This window comes from Bubalus bubalis, chromosome 11 (assembly GCF_019923935.1).
Source record: "Bubalus bubalis isolate 160015118507 breed Murrah chromosome 11, NDDB_SH_1, whole genome shotgun sequence".
Taxonomy (NCBI): domain Eukaryota; kingdom Metazoa; phylum Chordata; class Mammalia; order Artiodactyla; family Bovidae; genus Bubalus; species Bubalus bubalis.
In genome coordinates this window covers 46,751,874-46,774,651 of record NC_059167.1, presented here as the reverse complement: position 1 = coordinate 46,774,651, position 22,778 = coordinate 46,751,874, and the positions used below count along the sequence as shown (strand labels likewise).

General features: G+C 40.0%; 1 protein-coding gene across 1 annotated transcript in view; it reads left to right on the top strand.

Annotated features, from left to right (window-relative positions):
- Nucleotides 1-3,222: 3,222 nt before the first annotated feature.
- Nucleotides 3,223-22,778, top strand: part of WDR72 (WD repeat domain 72) — a 227,192-nt gene continuing 207,636 nt past the window's right edge. The window contains exon 1 of the mRNA XM_025295622.2: nucleotides 3,223-3,349. The gene's annotated coding sequence lies outside the window, so the exon portion shown is untranslated. The remainder of the gene's footprint in view (nucleotides 3,350-22,778) is intronic.

The window sequence follows — 22,778 nt, the reverse complement described above, 5'->3', positions numbered from 1 at the left end:
AATCACTAAATGTAGCCTACACTCAGGAGAAGGGGAAATAGGCTCCACCAGAGAGGGAGGAGTAATACAGAAGTTTTGGACATGTATTCAAACCATCACAAGTTATTTTTTATTATTTCATAGAATTGGCCAAACTAATTCCCTTGTGCATTATTTCTACTCATTTTTTAAAACATGTCAAAGAATCTATTCTGATTTGAAGTTAAATTACCTCCAGGGATATTTATTTTATCTGGTAAAAAATCTTTCAGTGCTTCAAAAGGAGAAACTGTTGCACTGGTTAGTATCTTATCACCAAAGAAACACATTTCAACTATAAATGAAATATTTGTCCTTTCATTCAAACACTTGAATCATCCAGTAGAGAGATTAACAGACATCATTGCCTGGCTATCTCTATTGACATGGTAGAGGAAAGGGAGGAGATATTTTTGTAATTCAGGCCACTTTTCTGAGAGCACAAAAGCATTCTAGAGACACAAACTTCAATGCTTTCAATGATCAAATAGGTAATATAAATGATGAAGACTACAGAGTTGGTGTACATTCAAATTCAAATTAAAAAATAACAGCAACAACAATACCCAGGTTAGCCAAACAAGTCACCTCCAGTGCCCAGTTTGGTTCTCAGATGCTGGCTTGCTCTTCCTCCTGAGGTCTAGACTTGAGGTCAAGATCTGACTTGCTTTTCTTTGGAAATTCAGCTTCTGAATTCACTAGTTTTGGGGTCAAAAAAGATCTTGCCCTCTGTTTTACAACCAGGAAACTGACACAGGGCCCTTTCCTTATAAACAATACAGGTACAACTCATTTTAGACTGTTTTGCTTTACTGAGATTCACAGATACTGCATTTTTTACAAATTGAAGGTTTGAGACAACCCTGCCTTGAGCAAGTCTATCAGTACCATTTTTCCAAGAGTGTTATTTTTTCATTAAAGTACATACTTTTTTTTGGACATAATGCTGTTACATACTTAATAGACCATAATATGTTGTGAACATAAATTGTATACCCACTGGGAAACTGAAAAATGTGATTCCCTCTACTGCGGTGGTCTGGAATGGAACCAACAATATTCCTTAGGCATGCCTGTATTAAAAATTATATTTTACAAGGGCATATAAAAAAACAAGATAAAGAGAGACATTATTCAAAAGAAATTTTTATGGGACTAAAGTTTGGTCAAGGTAGCAGATATTTTGTTCAGCTTATTGGTTAGTTAGCACAAATGGTTCAGGGTTCAGCTAATCATTTATGATGCAAAGAATGGAAATTTGGAGGGTCTGTGTCATAGATAAACAAGGTAAGTCTTACTTAAGTCATTTGGGAAAGGATGATTCCTTGCAATAAACCAGTTACCATTCCCAGAACATGAAAGACTGGGAAGATTTCTGTAACTCTTACTGGTTTCCGTGATTATAAGGCTTGGAAAATTCAATGCTGTCAATGACTATGCTGGCAATAAAGACTATTACATTGATATTATATATTATCAACATTTTTTTTTCATTTTTTATTTCATTTACTCATTTATTTCATTTTTAATTTTTTTACTGAGGTCATTTTTTCCTAAAAGCTTTTTTTTTTTTTTTTTTCATTTTTCCTCTTCCCCCAATTTTCATTGGCTTTAAAAGTATCCAAGGCTCTGATGTGAGACCCAGAATGGTTGAGGGCCTTTACGACCACTGAGCTAGTTATGGCAGAGCTCAGACAAGAGGAACCAAGTCTAAGTTTCTTTTTCCATTTACATCTTTATGAAGCTTGAAGAAAGTTCTGTTCAACTGGTAGGATGAAGATTTGGGAATGGCAGTAGGGGTGGGAATGTTAATTTTGAAATAAAATTCTGCAGACCTAGAAGTTAAGGGTAGGTGATGGAAGTTCATAAAGAACTGGAGGCTGGGGTCACTTTAACAGGCAATTGTTAGATACATGTCATGGATCAACAGTATTTTATAAGTATCCACTATATGTTTGGTGTCCTTCCTTCACAGACCTTACAGTCAAGCAGGTAGGCCAGTGCAACAAGTAATTGCAGGAAGTTGTGACAAGTGCTATAATAGGAAGTGAGGCAACTTGGGAGTGAAGAGCAGGAACACCAACCTGCTGGGGTAAGTGAGCTTCCAGATGAACCAAGACTTGGAGCTAACCTGGTGCAGAGGATGAAGATGAGAGGGGGTATCCTCCTCTGCAAGGTTTCACACAGGAAGATCCAGGGTATGAGAAGTCTGACTTCAGACCTCTAGGTCTCAGAGGACCTAGAACTTGTGCTCTGACTTGGGCCTGGCCAACTATCCTTAGTATTTGGGAAGCCAGGTAGGTACAAGTGAAAGGGAGTGATTAAAAATCTCACCCCATTAGGGATTTCCCTCCTGGTCTAGAGGTTAAGACTCCAAGCTTCCAATGTTGGTGGTTTGGGCTCTATCCCTGGGTGGGGAGCTAAAATCCCATATGCTTCCTGCCAAAACTCCAAAATCTAAAACAGAAGCAATATAATAAAAGCTTATTTTATTTAATGATCCATATCAAATAAATAAATAAAAATATATCTCCCCACCTACTTCTGGGAGTGTTAAAATCCAGGACTACGTTGCCCACAGGTTTGGAGTAAAAAGTAAAATGACCAAGAAACCTGAGAAAAACAAACTGTCCCTCCCATTTTTCTAAATTACCCAGTCAGTAGTCTGACTTGGCACACTCAAGAGCAGGTCAGGACTCCCGTTTCAAGGGTGAATTTTTCCACCCTTCCTAGCTCCCTGGACTCTCACTCTTCTCTGCTAGGTGGAGGGGAACTTCCTCCCTTCCATTAACAAAGGTCCCAGGGCTCCCAGTCTCTATCAGTGCCGGGGAGGGTCCATATCACCTGGCCTACCTTGACTTTCCTGACCTAACTCTTGACTCCCTCCAGCCCTGGAAGAACACCTCGACGCCCGCGGACCGGCCTGTTCCAGCCACCACCGCTCGTGAGAGATGGAGGGAGTGGCTGGACCACGCAGCGCCTGTGTCTAGAGGTAGCCAGAGTTCCGGCTGGAGTCGGGGGAGGGGAGAGGGACAAGGGGCAGGAGGAGAAGGCGTGGTTTCGGGGGAGGGCGTGGTTTCGGGTGGGGCGAGGTGTCAGGTTTGAGGGTGTGGCTGCTCCTGAAAGACCGCCCCTGTGTCCTGCTACCCCTCTGTCAAGCTGCGGGTCCGCTGCAGCTTCGCGGCACCCAGTCTGGGTTAAAGCAGCCGCCCCGGCCTCGGCTCGGGCTCCTCTGTCCCAGGCGGTGGCCCCGGACGGCCCCGGACTCGTGCTGCCCTTGGCTTCCCGCTCTCAAGTCGAGGGTTTGGATACCGAGGGGAGAGGAAGGAAGGTGAGCGCGTGTTGCAGTAGTTATAATCTCTTTTTCTGCTCCGAGTTCTTGCACGTGGAAAACTCCCTCTTCTACTTTCTCGTCCTGATGTCGCATCCGTAGTGACCGAAGACAGGCACCAGTCAAATCGGTCCTTTCGAGTGTGGTAGCGGGGGCTGGATGGCTTGGGGTAGGTGAGGTCTTGAGAGAGTCTCTTGGGACTCGGAAATCGGACGTCTCCGGGACTGGAGTTCTTGAATTCATTAAGCTGAGTCGAGTAGCTGGGGAAAAGATCCGGTGGACGCCGGCAGGAGAGGGTGTGACATCTTGGGACCTGTCGGGGCAGGGAATCTGGTGAAAACTTTCCTTGATGTGCACCTGCGGCTGCGCCAGCAATAAAGGTTGCGGACACAACACTATTATCACTTGTAAAGTTGGACCAGGGACAGGAAAAGCCAGGGAGTGATGTCTGCATTGACGAAAAATCTGGCCAAGGTGAAGTACTAGCAGTCCTGCCTTGCGGACAGGTGCTTCCCTAACCCCCTCCTCATCCATTAGAACGTTTTTGTGTTCATTTCGAAAACTGTTAGGAAGACGCAATCAGAAGGTTGCTGCGAAACAACGTTAACTTTCTGTTCCTCCCCCTTGTAGTTTTATGCTAAAGGAGTTCAAGGTCATCTTTGAAAATTAGGTCACTAGTTTTGAATAGTTTTATCTGAAGAAAGGATTTGGAAACCTTGTCTCTTCCATCCCCTTTCCTACCCTCACCCCCACTTCTCCCGCCCCCCGGCAAACACTGGGTTAGTCTTCTCTCTCCTGAATTCTCACCTTTTAAAGATCAGGGAAGAAGAAAGCAGCTTCTTTTGGCATGCAATTATTTGTGGTTAATCCGGTCTTGTGACTTTTGTTCCTTACCTCTCCTTTAGCTCCTTCAATATAACTGTGTACCCATAGTGTTTTCTGTAAAGAATGCAAAGGGTAAGAGGAGAAAGGGAAACTTTGTCCATGAAAAGCTCTAGTAAACATGATTATTATTTTTTAAACCACAAAAATTGGGTCTGTATTGAGTTCTAATATCCTCACCACTTTGGGGGAAGATATTTGTAAATTATAATTATTTTATCAATAAAATATCAATTTAAAGTATAAGCCTCTCTCTGTGTGTGATATCTTGCATTAACAGGTCTATCCAATGAAGTTAATGCTTTAGAAATCTAAGGTTCTAGTTTATAGAGGCCAACTGGAATAGAAGTATATATGTTATTAAATAACTGTGCAACCTTGAGAATAGTGGTATTAGGAATATTTCAAAGTTTAAAGATTGCTTCATTCAAATATATCTGTGACTTGACAATTATTTTTTCTGTTATTTAATAGTGGTACAATATGCAGCATCTCTTATTAAGAATTCTGTCAGACATTTCTCTGGAAGCTCTGCTCTGAATGTAGTTATTTTTCCCCTAGTCTAACACTTTTAGATTAAATTATGTTCTGAGTTAGAGGCAAGGCAATGAGGTAGGGATAAAGACTGAAAGAATATGTGTAAGTTCTCTTACTAGACCATCTCTGAACACCTGGCAAGTCCCCAGCTTTACTCTGGGGTACCAACAAGTCCTTTGCTGCTGCTGCTGCTGCTAAGTCGCTTCAGTCGTGTCCGACTCTGTGCGACCCCATAGATGGCAGCCCATGAGGCTCCCCGGTCCCTGGGATTCTCCAGGCAAGAACACTGGAGTGGGTTGCCATTGCCTTCTCCAATGCAGGAAAGTGAAAAGTGAAAGTGAAGTCGCTGAGTCTTGTCCAACTCTTAGTGACCTCATGAACTGCGGCCCACTAGTCTCCTCCATCCATGGTATTTTCCAGGCAAGAGTACTGGAGTGGGGTGCCATTGCCTTCTCCGAACAAGTCCTTTAACTTACTTTAATTCATTTTTGTGTTCAAAGTAAGGAAACTGTATTGATCTTAAAGGACATTTGGATCTTTTTGAATTATTTTATAAAAGGCACCGTCTCATTTCTAGAGCTTCTAGAGCTAGATATCACTGTTCTAGACCAACATCTCATCTAGAGTTTGCTCTCATTTCCAAAGGGCTTCCTAACATGTCGGGCAGTGTCCCTGCCCCACCTAAGCAATGCAGTGCAGTGGCTAAGGGTGTGAGTTTTGGAGACTCCTGGATCTATCTTGGTTTTCTAGCCCTTCCTTTTTTTGCTTTTAACAAAATGAAATTTCATCTGGAAAAAGTAAAATCTTACGTATGAGTGTATAAAAACTAAGCAAGTACAGGATGAGGGAATTGTCATTAATTGAATCATTCAATCTCTTGGTGAATTGACTGTGTTTCCTCCTAGTGAGGGGTGAATTCCGGGCCCAGAAAGCTGATAAGATTTTAGGTTGCTTAAATAGTAATTACAGACAAGTTCATAGCCAAAGATATCTTTCTACATCTCCCTTTCTCTCCTTGTGCAGACCTCAGAGTTAACATTCAAGCTGACTTGTCTGGGAGAAGAAAAAGGAGGTGGCTTTTAAAGCCATACTACATTCACTCATAATGAATACATTTATTTTTTGACATCCCCCTCAACATTTTTTTTACATTTTGTTATATATAAAACTACCTACAAGCAAAATGCAAAGGAAAAAGAACAGTTTCCTGCCCTTTAAACATTCATGGTAGGGTTCAAGTAACTGGCACAGGAATAATTAGAGCAGAGCAATCAGAGCTCCCTAAAGGTAGAAAAGGAAGTGCTGGGAGTTGAGGAGTGCAATGTATCACCCAGTAGAGGCTCAAAGGAGTTACAATTTAGTTTCAGTTTTGAAGGCTCCATTTTTATAGGAGTTTTCCAGGAGGAAATGCTGAGGAAGAGCATTCCAGGCCAAAGGAAACTTGTGTGTGAAGGTCTCATAGGGTGAGAGAACATGACAAATACAAATCTTCACACATATTGTTTCATCCTTTACTGGCTACAGGATGTTGGCAAATTATTTTGCTTCTATGAGCTTTGGTTTCCTCAGATGTAAAATGAGTGTTGTGTATTATTTTACATTGTTGTTATTTAGTCACTAAGTCATGTCTGACTATTTTGTAACCCCCATGGACTGAAGCCCACCAGGGTCCTCTGTCAATGGCATTTCCCAGGCAGGAATATTAGAGTGGGTTGCCATTTCCTTTTCCAGGGTACCTTCCCAACCCAGGGATCAAACCCATGTCTCCTGCATTAGCAGGCAGATTCTTTACCACTGAGCCAAAAGGGAAGTCCATTATTTTACATTATTAGGTCCTTATTTGATTTTCAAGTCTCTCCCATAAGAGTGTGTACATCACAACTTTGTTGGAAGACTTAGTTGCCTAGAAAACACAAGACTATATGATGCACAGGTGACAATCAACTAATTTGGTTCCCTTCACTCATCTTAGTCTCTTGATGAGAGAAAAATACAACAGAAATCCAGCCTTGTGTATCAATGGGACTTCATGTTTTCAAGTATATCATAAAAAGCAGACCAGTCTTATTGTTCAGAATGACGTATGAAGTTTTTTATAGTTTCACCTCTATTATCCCTATTTCCCAACCACTAAATGTTTACTTTGAACATCCACCTGTTTTAAGACCAGGCTCTGTTAAAGGAGTTCCACCACACCAGGAATTCTTTGATGGACAAAGGTTAGCATTCTTGTGTTTACATGATAGGATCTCAGACCATTTTAGGCCCTGCTTCCTGCTCCAGTTCTTGTTTTCATTCTGAGCAGTTGAAGTGAGTCTTAGAAAAACATTTTTAGGGGATGGGATCTGGATAATGTGTTAGTTCTTTCGGAATACGAAAATGCAACTTGAACATTTTGGGAGGAATTTGTTAAAGGACTGTACCCTCTTATGATTTTTCTCTGGTAGCATTAGCTCTTAAAATTCTTAGAAATGTGGAAGGCTTTGCCTCAAAATTCTAACTTAATCATCTTGAATTATTCCTTCTTGCAAACAATGTACATATTTTCTCAATGATTGAATACTTAGAGTTTTCCTGTTAAGGCCCTTTCCCCACATGGATTTCCAAGGAAAGACCTCAGGTAGTTTTTTTTACAAAGTCCTACAGAACAGGGACTATTTCTTTCTCTGTGTCATTTAGATGGCAGTAGATAGAAAAAGACTTTAACTACTTTAAACTATAGTCACTGCAGAGAAAAATAGTAGGTTAGGGACCAGACGAGGACTTTTTGCTGTGGAAGGCCCAAATTAGGCCGGCTAGGTCTTGATGTTCTCAGGTGGTCATGCAGATCAGGCCCCAAGCAAGAAGTTTTGAGGGATTTATTCTTTTTGGTCTTTTATTCAGTGAATATGTCTTTAATTTTATCAATAATTTGTATATTCCATTAATTGTGTGGTAGAGGGGCAATGATGAGATTGATTTAAGTTCCTTTGCCTCAAATGTGCTTAAGAATATCTTTGGAGAACTGGTTAAAATTTAGATTTCCAGCCTCAAGTTCAGATTCTCTCAGCCTCAAGTGGTGACCAGAGTCAGGCACACAGTAGGTACTTTGATACATGTTTTTGTTAAGTGAATTAACTGCCACTTTAAAAATCATTGTTAAAAGAGAATTCATTTCCTATAATATGTTTACATAATTTTCTCCTTTTTTTAAGTGTGAAAAACTCCATACTTGTCCTATGTTTCCTTGTTAGAAAGAAAACGTATTCAATTGCAACCATTATTTAGAAATTGAAAATAAAAATAAATTTTAATAACATTTTAACTTTTTAATTAAGAGAAACAGTGACTGTGATTCTTAATATCCCATTATGCTGCGTGGGCACAGACATTTATTTTGCTCTTCCTGAGGCACTAGCAGGTGAGAATTAGAAGCATTTTCTTCATGTGTATTTTTATTTCCTATTGAGCAAACTATACAAACAGGAAGAGCTTATTTATTATTATTATTATTTCAGTGATAACACAGAGATAAACTAAGTCAGAGCAGCTCTCTTGAATAGCTAATGTCTGCCGCCTGGAGAAAGAGAAAATTCTTTTCTGCCCTCCATGTTGATGTGTATAGAACATGTGTTCTGAGTAGCTGCTATTTTCACTGACTCTTTTTCCAGTTGAAGTGCAACATAAACTATTTTAATTAATATTGTGTCACCAAAAGGGATTGAAATAGCCAATTGAATTCTACCAAGATAGAGTCTTTTGATGAAAACATATCTTTATTGATTGTGGGTGAAGAAAATCATTCTTAAAATGAAATCCAGAGAAAAATCATATCCCTCAGAGAAAATTTCTGAGTGGCAGGCCAAGATTAACATCATAAAATTGAATTTGTGCTGCAAGCCTTTGATGTAATCAGCAGCTGGGAGATGGTGTTGCCCTTGCTGTGCTCCCTCTGATTGTGGTGAATTATTGTGTGGAATGAAATAAGTGTTTCTTGTGTCCCTCCTCCAAGAAATACAAACAAGGTATTACTAGGTAGTTTCTTGCTAGTTAAAATGGGTTGGATCGATTCCAGGCCTCTCAGGCTTTCATATTCCTGTGAACTATGGGTGTTGGGCATTTATTTATGCCCAAGGGACAGAATTTCTTGATATCACCTGACAGTCTTTGGTCAGTAGAAACCCAACAGAGAAGTGACAAGAGGGATCCTCCTTGCCAGGGACATATTTTTTTAAATAAGCAGAAGCCAGGATATGTTAGAAAGTGCTATATTTGCCTGGTTTCTATTGACCTGTAGCCAGCCAACCCCTTCCCCGTCTCCCTCAGCCACCTCTTGTGACATCCACTGCCCTGAAATCATTGCAGTGTAGAAATCTCACTTTGTACTAGCAATCTTGTTCCATGACACCAGTGTTACACTAGACTTTTTGCTGTTTTTTTTGTATTAAGTCCTAATGCCTAGAAAACACTCTTGTCCATGCATGCCCCTTTCACACATGTAATGGATAGCTTTTGTAGATTAAGTAGAGACAATCTATTTGCACATTTACCCTCAGATTAAAGAGTGACGTGGCACCTTAATCACCCCTGTGGTTAGACCTAAGTTGTTTTTGATTTGTTTAGTGTTTAAGTGGTGGGCTGACTTACCTGTAAACAAGGCAGCGGCGTCATCGTTGGGTATGCTTACTCTCAAGTATTTTGAGAAGTGGGATTGTGCTGGGGACTTTCCCGTGCACTATCTCATTTAATCTACACACCCACCATTAGTCGGTAAATAAGTCTAACTCCCTTGGCTAGGATTATATCCCTAGATCTGTCTGACTTCAAGGATCATCCCACATCTCAAATGCTTGAGAGTAAGAGTTCCCAGTGATGACACCACTACCTTGTTTGCAGATGAGTCAGTCCTGGAAAGGGTAATTAAGGCAAGAGGTGGGGTGTGATCTGGCTGGAGGAGCCAGGAGAGGGGAAAATGGTGAAAAGAGGTGAGATAGGAGAATATAAAAAGAGAGGTAGGATTTGTCTGCTTCTGACAGAAAATCCACAAAGGTGAGAAGAATAGCTTCAAAGGACTCACTTTTGTGTCTTGAATTAATGCTGAAATGAGCTGGAAGTCCCAGAAAATATCTTTTTAAAGAACCGACTACTCCAGTAATGCTAAGCTTCCTTTGGATTATGACCCTCAAGTAGTGGCCCTCCTCCACCACTCTCTATAAACCACTATGGTATTCTCTCTCTATAAGCCTCTGGATATATCTGTTTTGGCTACACTTCTGCTAGGATTCTGGAATGTCAGAAAAGTGAAAGTTGCTCAGTCCTGTCGACTCTTTGTGACCCCATGGACTGTATAGCCTGCCAGGTTTCGGTATCCATGGAATTCTCCAGGCAAGAATACTGGAGTGGGTATTCTTGGGCTTCCCTTGTGGCTCAGCTGGTAAAGAATCTGCCTGCAATGTGGGAGACCTGGGTTTGATCCCTGGGTTGGGAAGATCCCCTGGAGAAGGGAAAGGCCACTCACTCCAGTATTCTGGCCTAGAGAATCCCATGGACTGTATAGGCCATGGGGTTGCAAAGAGTCGGACACAACTGAGAGACTTTCACTTTTATAGATACCTGTTGAATTAATAAATGAATATATTCTTTCTTCAAGGAACCTGTAATGTGGGTATAGAGGAGATGTATTACACAAAAGAAGTAGAGAACAGAATTTGGTATATGACCAATTGTGTGATTCAGACTAAAATTTAAGTATATATCTCCAGAACTGATCTACACATTATTAAGATTTATGTTCTTACTAGAAAGAAACAAAATGTGTCAGATAGTATATTAGTTTGCTAGGGCTGCCGCAACAAGCAGTACGAACTAAGTGCCTTAAATGGCAGAACTGTATCATCTTACAGTTCCAGAGGTTCCGAGTCTGAAACCGAGGTGTCAGCAGGGTTGTTCCTTCTGTGGACTGTGAGAAAGAATCTGCGCCATGCTTCTCTTCCAACTTCTGGTGGTTTGCTGACAATCTTTGGCATTCCTTCTCTTATAGGAATGTCACCCCATCTCTGACTTCATCTTCACGTGTCTCTCTCCTGGGTGCATCTTTCTCCAAATTTCCCTGTTTTATAAGGATGCCAGTCATATTGGATTTGGGATCTAACCTAATCCAGTATGACCTCATCATCACTTAATTAATCATATCTGCAATGACCCTATTCCAAGTAATGTCACATTCTGAGGTTTGGGGTGAGTTTGGCTTAATTCCTAATACATGGAAAGAGGGTAGATTTTCTTCTACTTTGCCAGTTTGGTACCATTAAAGTTTTATTTTAGTCTCCTCTGCTTAATTCACTTAATAGATGAGATCTATTGTAAATTATGAATAATAAAATGAAGGATTATAAATGAGTTTTTTGTTTTGCTGTTTACTTAACAGGATTTATACACAGATATTGAGATTTAAAAAGCCGTCTGATAAGAGTGGCTAACATTTATTGAATGTTCACTATCTAGTGATTTTCATGGATTTTCCCACTTAACTTTTACATCTATTAGATAGATATTACTAGATAGATACTAGATATTATTATTTATAGATTAGATATTAGATAGATATTATTATTTATTAGATAGATATTATTATTTATCCACATTTTATTGATGGGACTCCAATACACAGTTGTAAAGTAACCCACCCTAGGCCATGTAGTATTAGAGTTGGCATTGGAATCCAAGCTCACTAACTCTGGGGCCTCACCACTGAGTACATGCTGTCCCCTTAATCTTATTACAGCCAGGTAAGGTAGACAACATTATCATTTTATGGTTGAGGAAAATAAAGCTTAAAGTAACTAGAGACTTCCCTGGGTCACAAAACCAGCATGTGTATAATATTGATTTTAGATATTAACCTCCATGGGGAAATCCTTTCTACCTTAGATTTCAAGTTCCACTTGTGTTTCCTCTGCAAACATTCTTGCATTTACCTTACAAGGCACTCATGACATGGTTGGTGACACAGGACGTCCTTGTGTCCTCAGATACTTGTGACTCCTTGAGGTTTGTAGATTCTTGTCTACATTCCTAGAATCTTGCATAGTCTCTAACACACAATGGACAATAAATATTTTTAAACCAAATACATATAAGTGCGGAGAAGGCAATGGCAACCCACTCCAGTACTCTTGCCTAGAAAATCCCATGGACGGAGGAGCCTGGTAGGCTGCAGTCCATGGGGTCGCTAAGAGTCAGGCACAACTGAGCAACTTCACTTTTACTTTTCACTTTCATGCATTGGAGAAGGAAATGGCAACCCACTCCAGTGTTCTTGCCTGGAGAATCCCAGGGACAGAGGAGCCTAGTGGGCTGCCGTCTATGGGGTCGCACAGAGTCAAACATGACTGAAGTGACTTAGCAGCAGCATATAAGTAAAGGCAAAGGAGCCAAAGAAAAGGGAGACCACCTGAAAACAAGAAATAAGGGTTAATAGAAGGAGTAACTGAGGTGACAGAAGATGAAATTTGGGGTAATGATAAAGATGTGATCATAGGATATTACTACGACTATCTTAGAGAAATAAGCTAAACATGAGGAAAAGATATGGTTTGTTGAAGTGATGAGAGGAAGCTCTTTTCTTATTGGAAGGTGGCATCATCAACTAAGAGTATTGGCGTGTAACGAGTTACCTGGGTTGCAATGAGATTTATGAGTGGGCAGAGGAAGAGATTTCACTTGGGACTCAATTAGAGACATGTTTCTCAGTATAAGTTTACGTAATACACAGTAAACATTGATGTTAATAAACAAGTATTTATTTTAATGTACATTTCGAAAAAAATCTAAGCAGCATGTTAAATCCCATCATTTTATATAGTTATTAATGATTAAGATAATTTTAAAGGAGATAGTTATATAACAATTTATCCTTAAGTAAGTTAATTTAGTACTTAAAAATAAGTGAATTAAAGAAATAGGTAATTTTAGATTACACTTGGATATGGGAAAAAAAAATATGGCTCAAGATTGGAAAGAGGTTTTCAGAGTTTATACACATTAAAACAATTATTTTGTCTAATAACAGGAATACTTAGTTAAAGCTAGCCATAAAATGTGTACTTGGATGTGTTCAGTCATGTCTGACTCTTTGCAACTTCATAGACTATATAGCCTGCCAGGCTCCTTTGTCCATGGGATTTCCCAGGCAAGAATACTGGAGTGTGTTGTCATTTCCTTCTCCAGGAGATCTTTCTGACCCAGGGATCTAAACCTGCGTTTTCTGCATTGGCAGGCGGGTTCTTTACCACTGAGCCACCTGGGAAGCCCTAATCGTAAAATGACTCGGTTGTAAATACTTCAAGGTTAGGGATTGTGTTTTTCTGGTTTTTGGGTTTTTTTTTGTTTGTTTTTTTTGTTTTTTTTTTTTTTTCTCTACAGATCAATCCACCACCTTAAATACATTTGGTTCTCATTAAATATTTTTTGAATTTATTGAAGAGTAGACTAGAACAGTGATACTTTTTGCTTATGTTAGATACCTCTTTGTTGCTGTTCAGTCACTAAGTCATGTCTGACTCTTGGCGTCCCCATGGACTGTAGCACACCAGGCTCCTCTCTCCTCTGAAATCTCCCGGAGTATGCTCATAACCATGCCCATTGAGTTGGTGATGATATTTAACCATCTCATCCTCTGCTGCTCCCTTTTCCTCATGCTCTCAATCTTTCGGCGCTTCAGCTTTAGCATCAGTCCTTCCAATGAATATTCAAGGTTGATTTCCTTTAGGATTGACTAGTTTAATCTCCTTGTTGTCCAAGGGATTCTCAAGAGTCTTATCCAGCACCACAATTCAAAAGCATAGAAATCTCTAGGTTAAAACAAAACAAAACAATAATTTGGACTGTAAATATTCAGAGTTAAATGTGGCATAAATTAAAAAGAAAAAAAAATCCACTTAAAGTCTAAAGATAAGGTTTTGGACAAGCGGATTTGAGTTTCATGAAGTTCTTCACTGACTGAATATAAATAAAAGTAAAGGAGCTCTATTTCCTTATGGAGAGAAAATCATAATTCTAAAAGATACATACATCCCAATGTTCATAGCAGCATTATTTACAGTAACCAGGACTGTGCTAAATTGCTTTAGTCACGTCCGACTCTTTGAGACCCAGTGACTGTAGCTCACCAGGCTGCTTTGTCCATGGGGATTCTCCAGGCAAGAATACTAGAGTGGGTTGCCATACCAAGGGGATCTTCCCCACCCAGGGGTCAAACCTGCATCTCTTATGTCTCCTGCATTGGCAGGTGGGTTCTTTACCACTAGTGACACCACATGGAGGCAATTTAAATGTCCATCGACAGGTGAATGGATAAAGAAGGTGTGGTACATTCACATGATGGACTCTTATTCAGCCATTAGAAAGAATGAAATAAACATAGATGGGGACCTAGAGATTATCATACTAAGTGATAATATCAGACAGAAAAGGACAAATATATGATATCACTTACACGTGGAATCTAATACAGATGGACTTATTTACAAAACAGAAACAGACTCACAGACATAGATATCAAATTCATGGTTATCAAATGGGAAAGATGGGGGTAAATTAGGCATTTGGGAATAATGCATGCATACTACTATATATAAAATAAATAATCAACAAGGACCTACTGTATAGCACAGGAAAGTATTAATATACTTAATATTTTGTAATAACCTATACAGGAAAATAATCTAAAAAGCATATATACATATATTCTTTTATATACATATATAGGTGTGTGTATATATATATATATAAAATCAGATTGCATGGTGCATATGTTCAGTTGTGTTCCTGCTGTTTGCACCCCCATGGACTGTAGCCTGCCAGGCTCCTTTGTTCATGGAATTTTTCAGGCAAGAATACTGGAATATTGGAGTGGGTTGCCATTTCCTGTTCTAGGGGATCTTTCTGACGCAGGGCTAGAACCCACATCTCTTGCATCTCCTGCATTGGAAGGTTGATTCTTTATCATTGTACCACCTGGGAAGTCCCATACTCAGATTATATATATATATATATATATGTAAATTCAGTTATACACACATACACACACAAATGAATCACTTGCTGTTGCTGTACATCTGAAACTAACACAACGTTGTAATTCAACTATACTTCAATTAAAAAAAAATTAGAAAAGAAGTGAAGGAACCACCTTGAAATACATGAGTTATCTTTCTCCTATTTCTGTTTTTCTGGCCAAACACATCTCTTTGACACTGACTGCAAATGGACATGCTGGCATTTAATTGGGCTGTTTTGAATCTGTTGCTCTGTAGTTTAATAAGCAAGGAGGTGAAGTTTGAAGATAATACTTTGTAATCTTTGACTCACAAGATTGGCAGAATTGCAAGCTGGAATGGAAACCTCATCCATTTAGTGGTAGGGATGTGATTTCTTGGCTGTTTGGTTTTATGTTTGTTCCCAATCATGGGTATTTGAAGTGCAGAGATTATTTTGTATGTCTGTCTAATTCATTCCTTGATCTCTGGGTTATTTTACCATTGAGTTTATCTACTAAGTTATTCTCTACCTAAAACACATTACTTTCTAGAGTTTCTTATGTAGCAGTTAATCAGTCAATAATAACATTTGGCAGTGGGGGTCTGGGGGGGCTTGGCTTTGATGATTGGTTAGGGGTTAATTCTGAAATCGTTATGCTCCACTGGGTAAACCAGGTGGATTTTTATGTGTTATTCAAATATACCTTGGGCAGCTTTTGACTTTGAAGAAACATTTTTTTTTGCCTTTTCTAAGGAAAGACCCGATTACAATCTGTTGATAAAATAAGATCTTTTGTTTTGGGAGCATCTGCAAACAGAAATGTTTGGGGGCATAGGCTTCTGCTGAGACCAGTTGTGCATGAACCTTAGTCCTGAGGTACTTTGCTTCATTTCCCAGGGTTAAAATAGCTTTAATGCTGGCCTCACGGTATTGCTGAAGCCTGGCTTGGAGAATTTTGAGCTTTACTTTACTAGTGTGTGAGATGAATGCAAGTTTCTACCACACAATTGCACTCATCTCACACACTAGTAAAGTAAGGCTCAAAATTCTCCAAGCCAGGCTTCAGCAATATGTGAACTGTGAACTTCCTGATGTATAAGCTGGTTTTAGAAAAGGCAGAGGAACCAGAGATCATATTGCCAGCATCCATTGAATCATGGAAAAAGCAAGAGAGTTCCAGGAAAACATCTATTTCTGCTTTATTGACTATGCCAAAGCCTTTGACTGTGTGGATCACAATAAACTGTGGAATTTCTGAAAGAGATGGGAATACCAGACCACCTGACCTGCCTCTTGAGAAATCTGTATGCAGGTCAGGAAGCAACAGTTAGAACTGGACATGGAACAACAGACTGGTTCCAAATAGGAAAAGGAATATATCAAGGCTATATACTGTCACCCTGTTTATTTAACTTCTATGCAGAGTACATCATGAGAAACACTGGACTGGAAGAAACACAAGCTGGAATCAAGATTTCCGGGAGAAATATCAATAACTTCAGATATGCAGATGACACCACCCTTATGGCAGAAAGTGAAGAGGAACTAAAAAGCCTCTTGATGAAAGTGGGGAGTGAAAAAGTTGTCTTAAAGCTCAACATTCAGAAAAGGAAGATCATGGCATCTGGTCCCATCACTTCATGGGAAATAGATGGAGAAACAGTGGAAACAGTGTCAGACTTTATTTTTCTGGGCTCCAAAATCACTGCAGATGGTGACTGCAGCCATGAAACTAAAAGACGCTTACTTCTTGGAAGAAAAGTTATGACCAACCTAGGCAGCATATTCAAAAGCAGAGACATTACTTTGCCAACAAAGGTCCATCTAGTCAAGGCTATGGTTTTTCCTGTGGTCATGTATGGATGTGGGAGTTGGACTGTGAAGAAGGCTGAGCGCCTAAGAATTGATGCTTTTGAACTGTGGTGTTGGAGAAGACTCTTGAGAGTCCCTTGGACTGCAAGGAGATCCAACCAGTCCATTCTGAAGGAGATCAGCCCTGGGATTTCTTTGGAAGGAATGATGCTAAAGCTGAAACTCCAGTACTTTGGCCACCTCATGCGAAGAGTTGACTCATTGGAAAAGACTCTGATGCTGGTAGGGATTGGGGGCAAGAGGAGAAGGGGACGACAGAGGATGAGATGGCTGGATGGCATCACTGACTCGATGGACGTGAGTCTGAGTGAACTCCAGGAGTTGGTGATGGACAGGGAGGCCTGGCGTGCTGCGATTATTCATGGGGTCGCAAAGAGTCGGACACGACTGAGCGACTGATCTGATCTGATCTTGAACATTCTTTGGCATTGCCTTTCTTTGGGATTGGAATGAAAACTGACCTTTTCCAGTCCTGTGGCCACTGCTGAGTTTTCCAAATTTGCTGGCATATTGAGTGCAGCACTTTCATAGCATCATCTTTCAGGATTTGAAGTAGCTCAACTGGAATTCCATCAACTCCACTAGCTTTGTTCGTAGTAATGCTTCTAAGGCCCACTTGACTTTACATTCCAGGATGTCTGGCTCTAGGTCAGTGATCACATCATCATGATTATCTTGGTCATGAAGATCTTTTTTGTACAACTTCCTGATGTTCAAGCTGGTTTTAGAAAAGGCAGAGGAACCAGAGATCAAATTGCCAACATCCACTGGATCATGGAAAAAGCAAGGGAGTTCCAGAAAAACATCGATTTCTGCTTTATTGACTATGCCAAAGCCTTTGACTGTGTGGATCACAATAAACTGTGGAAAATTCTGAAAGAGAAAGGAATTCCAGACCACCTGACCTGCCTCTTGAGAAATTTGTATGCAGGTCAGGAAGCAACAGTTAGAACTGGACATGGAACAACAGACTGGTTCCAAATAGGAAAAGGAGTACGTCAAGGCTGTATATTGTCACCTTGCTTATTTAACTTATATGCAGAGTACATCATGAGAAATGCTGGACTGGAAGAAGCACAAGCTGGAATCAAGATTGCCTGGAGAAATACCAATAACCTCAGATATGCAGATGACACCACCCTTATGGCAGAAAGTGAAGAGGAACTAAAAAGCCTCTTGATGAAGGTGAAACAAGAGAGTGAAAAAGTTGGCTTAAAGCTCAACATTCAGAAAACGAAGATCATGGCATCTGGTTCCATCACTTCATGGGAAATAGATGGGGAAACAGTGTCAGACTTTATTTTTGGGGGCTCCAAAATCACTGCAGATGTTGACTGCAGCCATGAAATTAAAAGACGCTTACTCCTTGGAAGGAAAGTTATGACCAACCTAGATAGCATATTGAAAAGCAGAGACATTACTTTGCCAACAAAGGTCCATCTAGTCAAGGCTGTGGTTTTTCCAGTAGTCATGTATGGATGTGAGAGTTGGACTGTGATGAAGGCTGAGTGCTGAAGAATTGATGCTTTTGAACTGTGGTGTTGGAGAAGACTCTTGAGAGTCCCTTGGACTGCAAGGAGATCTAACCAGTCCATTCTGAAGGAGATCAGCCCTGGGATTTCTTTGGAAGGAATGATGCTAAGGCTGAAACTCCAGTACTTTGGCCACCTCATGCAAAGAGTTGACTCATTGGAAAAGACTCTGATGCTGGGAGAGATTGGGGGCAGGAGGAGAAGGGGATGACAGAGGATGAGATGGCTGGATGGCATCACTGACTCGATGGACGTGAGTCTGAGTGAACTCCGGGAGTTGGTGATGGACAGGGAGGCCTGGCGTGCTGCAATTATTCATGGGGTCGCAAAGAGTCGGACACGACTGAATGACTGAACTGAAGCGAACTGAATGCTGGCCTTCCCATACCCTGAGTACTTTTCTGTTTAGCTCACATCTATTCCTTGTTGCTTAATAAAGCCCCACTCTATCTTGTCTTAGTTTATTGCCTTTGACTCCCTATCTGTAAGACATCCACCAAGCTATTTTATTATCTCCAGTCTGTTTTTTTTCAACTTCATTAAGATATGATTTATATACAATAAGCTATACTCATTTAAAGTACTACCTGATGAATTTTAACACCCCAAGGTTTTCTAACCTAGACTGAAAACTTGGTAACAAAACTTTGTCTGGGCTCAAGATGACCAAGTTATCTTCTTTGAAGGAAAGCAACATGGGGTAATTTATCTGTGGCCCTCAGAGTACCTGAGTATAGTTTTGAAGAAAGTAAGTGGAGTTCTTTTTTGCTTAAGAGATGGGATTCAGGGACTTTCCTGGTGATCCAGTGGTAAAAATTTGCCTTCCAATGCAGGGGGTGAGGGCTGGATGCCTGGTTCAGGCAGCTAAGATCCCACATGCCTCTTGGCCAAAAAACCCAACACATAAAACAGAAACAATATTGTGACAAATTCAAATAAAGACTTTAAAAATGGTCCACATCAAAAAAATCTTAAAAAAAAGAAATAAGATGGATTCAGAGGTCACATAATTGTAAGAGGCAGAGTAAGATGGAGACCCAGATCTGTTCTATCCCAAACTTGTGTTATTAACTGCTACACTCTTCTTACTTTCCTCCTAGTCAAGGAGTTTGAGGTTCGTCTTTATCTGTGAGGCTGGCGAGACAGAGACTCAGTGTCAGGGTGTGTCCCTGAAGAGCGCTATTTATGATGAGGTAAACAGTTCTAGTGTCCAGTAGACACCAGCCACAAAACCACATTTGCATCATATTTATTATTCTGCTTGCCTCAGATCAGACATGTCAGAGAGATAAAAGCAACTTGTTACAAGGAAGAAGGTGAAGGTGAGGAGAGGATGGGGGCTGTAATGGCATGTTGTCTTCTCTTGTGCTTGCCTGGTATCATAATCATGTAGAAAGGACTAAGAAGCATATTTTTTGTTTTCCTTCTTTTAACATTTATTTATTTGGCTGCACCAGGACTTAGTTGTGGCATGTGGGATCTTCGACCTAAGGCCAGCTTTCAAAAACAATTGAGGCCACGTTGGCTCCTGAATGCATACGAGGTTTCATTGTCGTTGTTTTATTTGACTTTTTGCTTTCATTTTTTTTTTTAAAGAACTACAAACATAAATCATTTTGCTTAGCTGGTCACTAAGACACTTTGGTGGGGAAGGTTGGGTTGTTTTCATCATGATGTGCAGGAGGAGAATTCTAGAAGGAGTGTTAAGAGACCAGGTTATAGGTCTCGCTCAGTTACTTTCTGGTTGGGTTACTTTGACCAAGAAAACAAGTTCTCCAAACCTTCATTCTCTTGTATGTAGGACAAGAGAGGGGGATGATAGCTATCTTCAAGGCTCCCTTTTGGCTGTAACTTAAGGTTGCCAGTGGCCTAAAATGCCTACAGGATACCCAGTTCAATTTGGATTTCGGATAAACAGTAATTTTTATAAGCATGTCCTGTACAATAACCAACTTTTTTATTACGAGCATATCTCAAAAGTTATGTAGTATAGGACATACCTACGCTAAAAAAGTTATTTGTTATTTGTCTGAAATTCAAATTTAACTGGACATCTTGTATGTTTATTTGCTAAACCAGAGAACCCTAATCTTACCTGAAGTTGTTGATTAAAGTATCATCACAGATTTTAGAGGTAATGATAGCCAAGTGTACGTTTTCATGGCCAAAGGCTCTGGTATATATTCATATGAGTTTTGAAAAAAGAAATTGTAGTTACAGTATTGTAGAAGAAAGAAAGGCATTGCTAGAAAGTGGTAGTCACATTCTTTGCCCACAGTGTAAAATCACAGTGATTCTTTCCTCATTCATTCATTCAGTAAATATTCACTGAGTCCAATTATGGACAAATAATTATAAACATTTTCTGTATAGAATCTCCTCTTTTCACATCAATTATCCAAGGTAATTATTTTTCCATTGTGTAGTTGAGAAAACTGAGCTCAAAGAATATTTGCTAGCTGTTAATGGAGGAAAAAAGATTTTTATAACTCCTATTATATTTCTTGCCTCTTTCACACAGTAAAGTACATTTTTAATTTAATGGAGATGGTGGTATGCTGGATAGACCCTAATTATCAATCTAGAATCAGAAACCCTATATATTCCCATACATTTGAGTGGAACACAAATAGGGAAACTGGAGGAATTACTTTCACCAGAACATAAGTACTCCAGGAACAAGAAGACTCTCGTTCTAGGAAAATCACACCACATTTCCTTCAATTCCTCATCAGCAATATAGGAGTTTAATGCCTCATTCTTAAAGTTTCTTCTAGTTTCCAGTGAACTCTTCTTGCTCCCTTTTCAAGGTTGACTACAGTCACATAAGAAATGTTTATTAAATGTTCCCTAATGTGGCAGGCCTGTGCTAGGGACTAGGGTTCAAACAATGAAAAGACAGACCCATCCTTTACCAGCTATAATTAACAGCTTTGTAGATGTTGTCTCACTTGTTAAGAGGGACAGATATTAAGAGCCTCTCTGGAGTTGGCAGGTGATCAGGAAGTTGTTAGAATGGTAGCCCTTTGCTATTTCTACTTCAGTTCAGTTCAGTTCAGTTGCTCAGTCATGTCAGACTCTTTGTGACCCCATGAATCACAGCACGCCAGGCCTCCCTGTCTATCACCAACTCCCGGAATTTACCCAAACTCATGTCTGTCAAGTCGATGATACCATCCAGCCATCTCATCCTCTGTCATCCCCTTCTCCTCTTGTCCCCAATCCCTCCCAGCATCAGGGTCTTTTCCAATGAGTCAACTCTTCGCATGAGGTGGCCAAAGTATTGGAGTTTCAGCATCAGTCCTTCCAATGAACACCCAGGACTGATCTCCTTTAGGATGGACTGGTTGAATCTCCTTGCAGTCCAGGGGACTCTCAAGAGTCTTCTCCAACAATACACTTCAAAAGCATCAATTCTTCAGCACTCAGCTTTGTTCACAGTCCAACTCTCACATCCATACATGACCACTGGAAAAACCATAGCCTTGACCAGTTTGTTGGCAAAGTAATGTCTCTGATTTTTAATATGCTTTCTAGATTGGTCATAACCTTCCCTCCAAGGAGTAAGTGTCTTTTAATTTCATGGCTGCAGTCACCATCTGCAGTGATTTTGGAGCCCAAAACAATAAAGTCTGACAGTGTTTCCACTGTTTCCCCATCTATTTCCCATGAAGTGATGGGACAAGATGCCATGATCTTATATATCATTTAGAAAAATTTCCTTTTAAAATGGGACAATTTGGGAGCTCCCATGTGCCCATGATGAGCTTTTGTGCAACAGTTAGTGACTGTCAGCATGACTGCATCATCAGAAGATTCATTTCTTAGCTTTCAGTATGGGTTGCCTAATTCTGTAATGGTTTGGACCTTCTACAGCTTTATTTACATTCCTAGACAAGTTTCACTTAATTCAATGTTTGCCATGCATTTCACATAAAACATAGAAAATGATCATCTTTGTACACACACTGGCTTGAGAGTTTCAATTTCTCTCACCCTTTGTGTCAAGTTATTCACAGCCTAAATGTGTGCCAAGGCATACAGTTGGAAAACTCCTATTTATTTACTGAATATGGGGCTTCCTTGATGGCTCAGTAGTAAAGAATCTGCCTACAATGCAAGAGACGCAAAAGACTAGTTCAATCCCTGGATCAGGAAGATCCCCTGGAGGAGAAAATGGCAACCCACCCCAGTATCCTTGCCTGAAAAAAAAAAAAATGCATGGACAGAGGAGCCTGGAGGGCTACAATCCAAAGGGTCACAAAGAGATGGACTCTACTGAGTGACTAAGCTCACGTAGTTAACAATTGGGTATGTAAAGGAAGCACAGAACTCTGTTGAAATTCTGTGTCAGTGAAAATGACAACAGTAAGTATTCTGCCTAATTCACTATAAGAAGGTGTTCCTTCAATCTGTAAAGGGCATTTATTTGATAAAGATTCCTTTATGGAAAATTAAGCTATCACTTAGAACTTTAAAGTTCATTATTAAAAATGAGAAATCATAATCATTTTATCCAATATAGCTTTTTCTAGAAAGGAAAAATATTCACAAATTTAATGGAATTTGAATGACTAAAAACCATT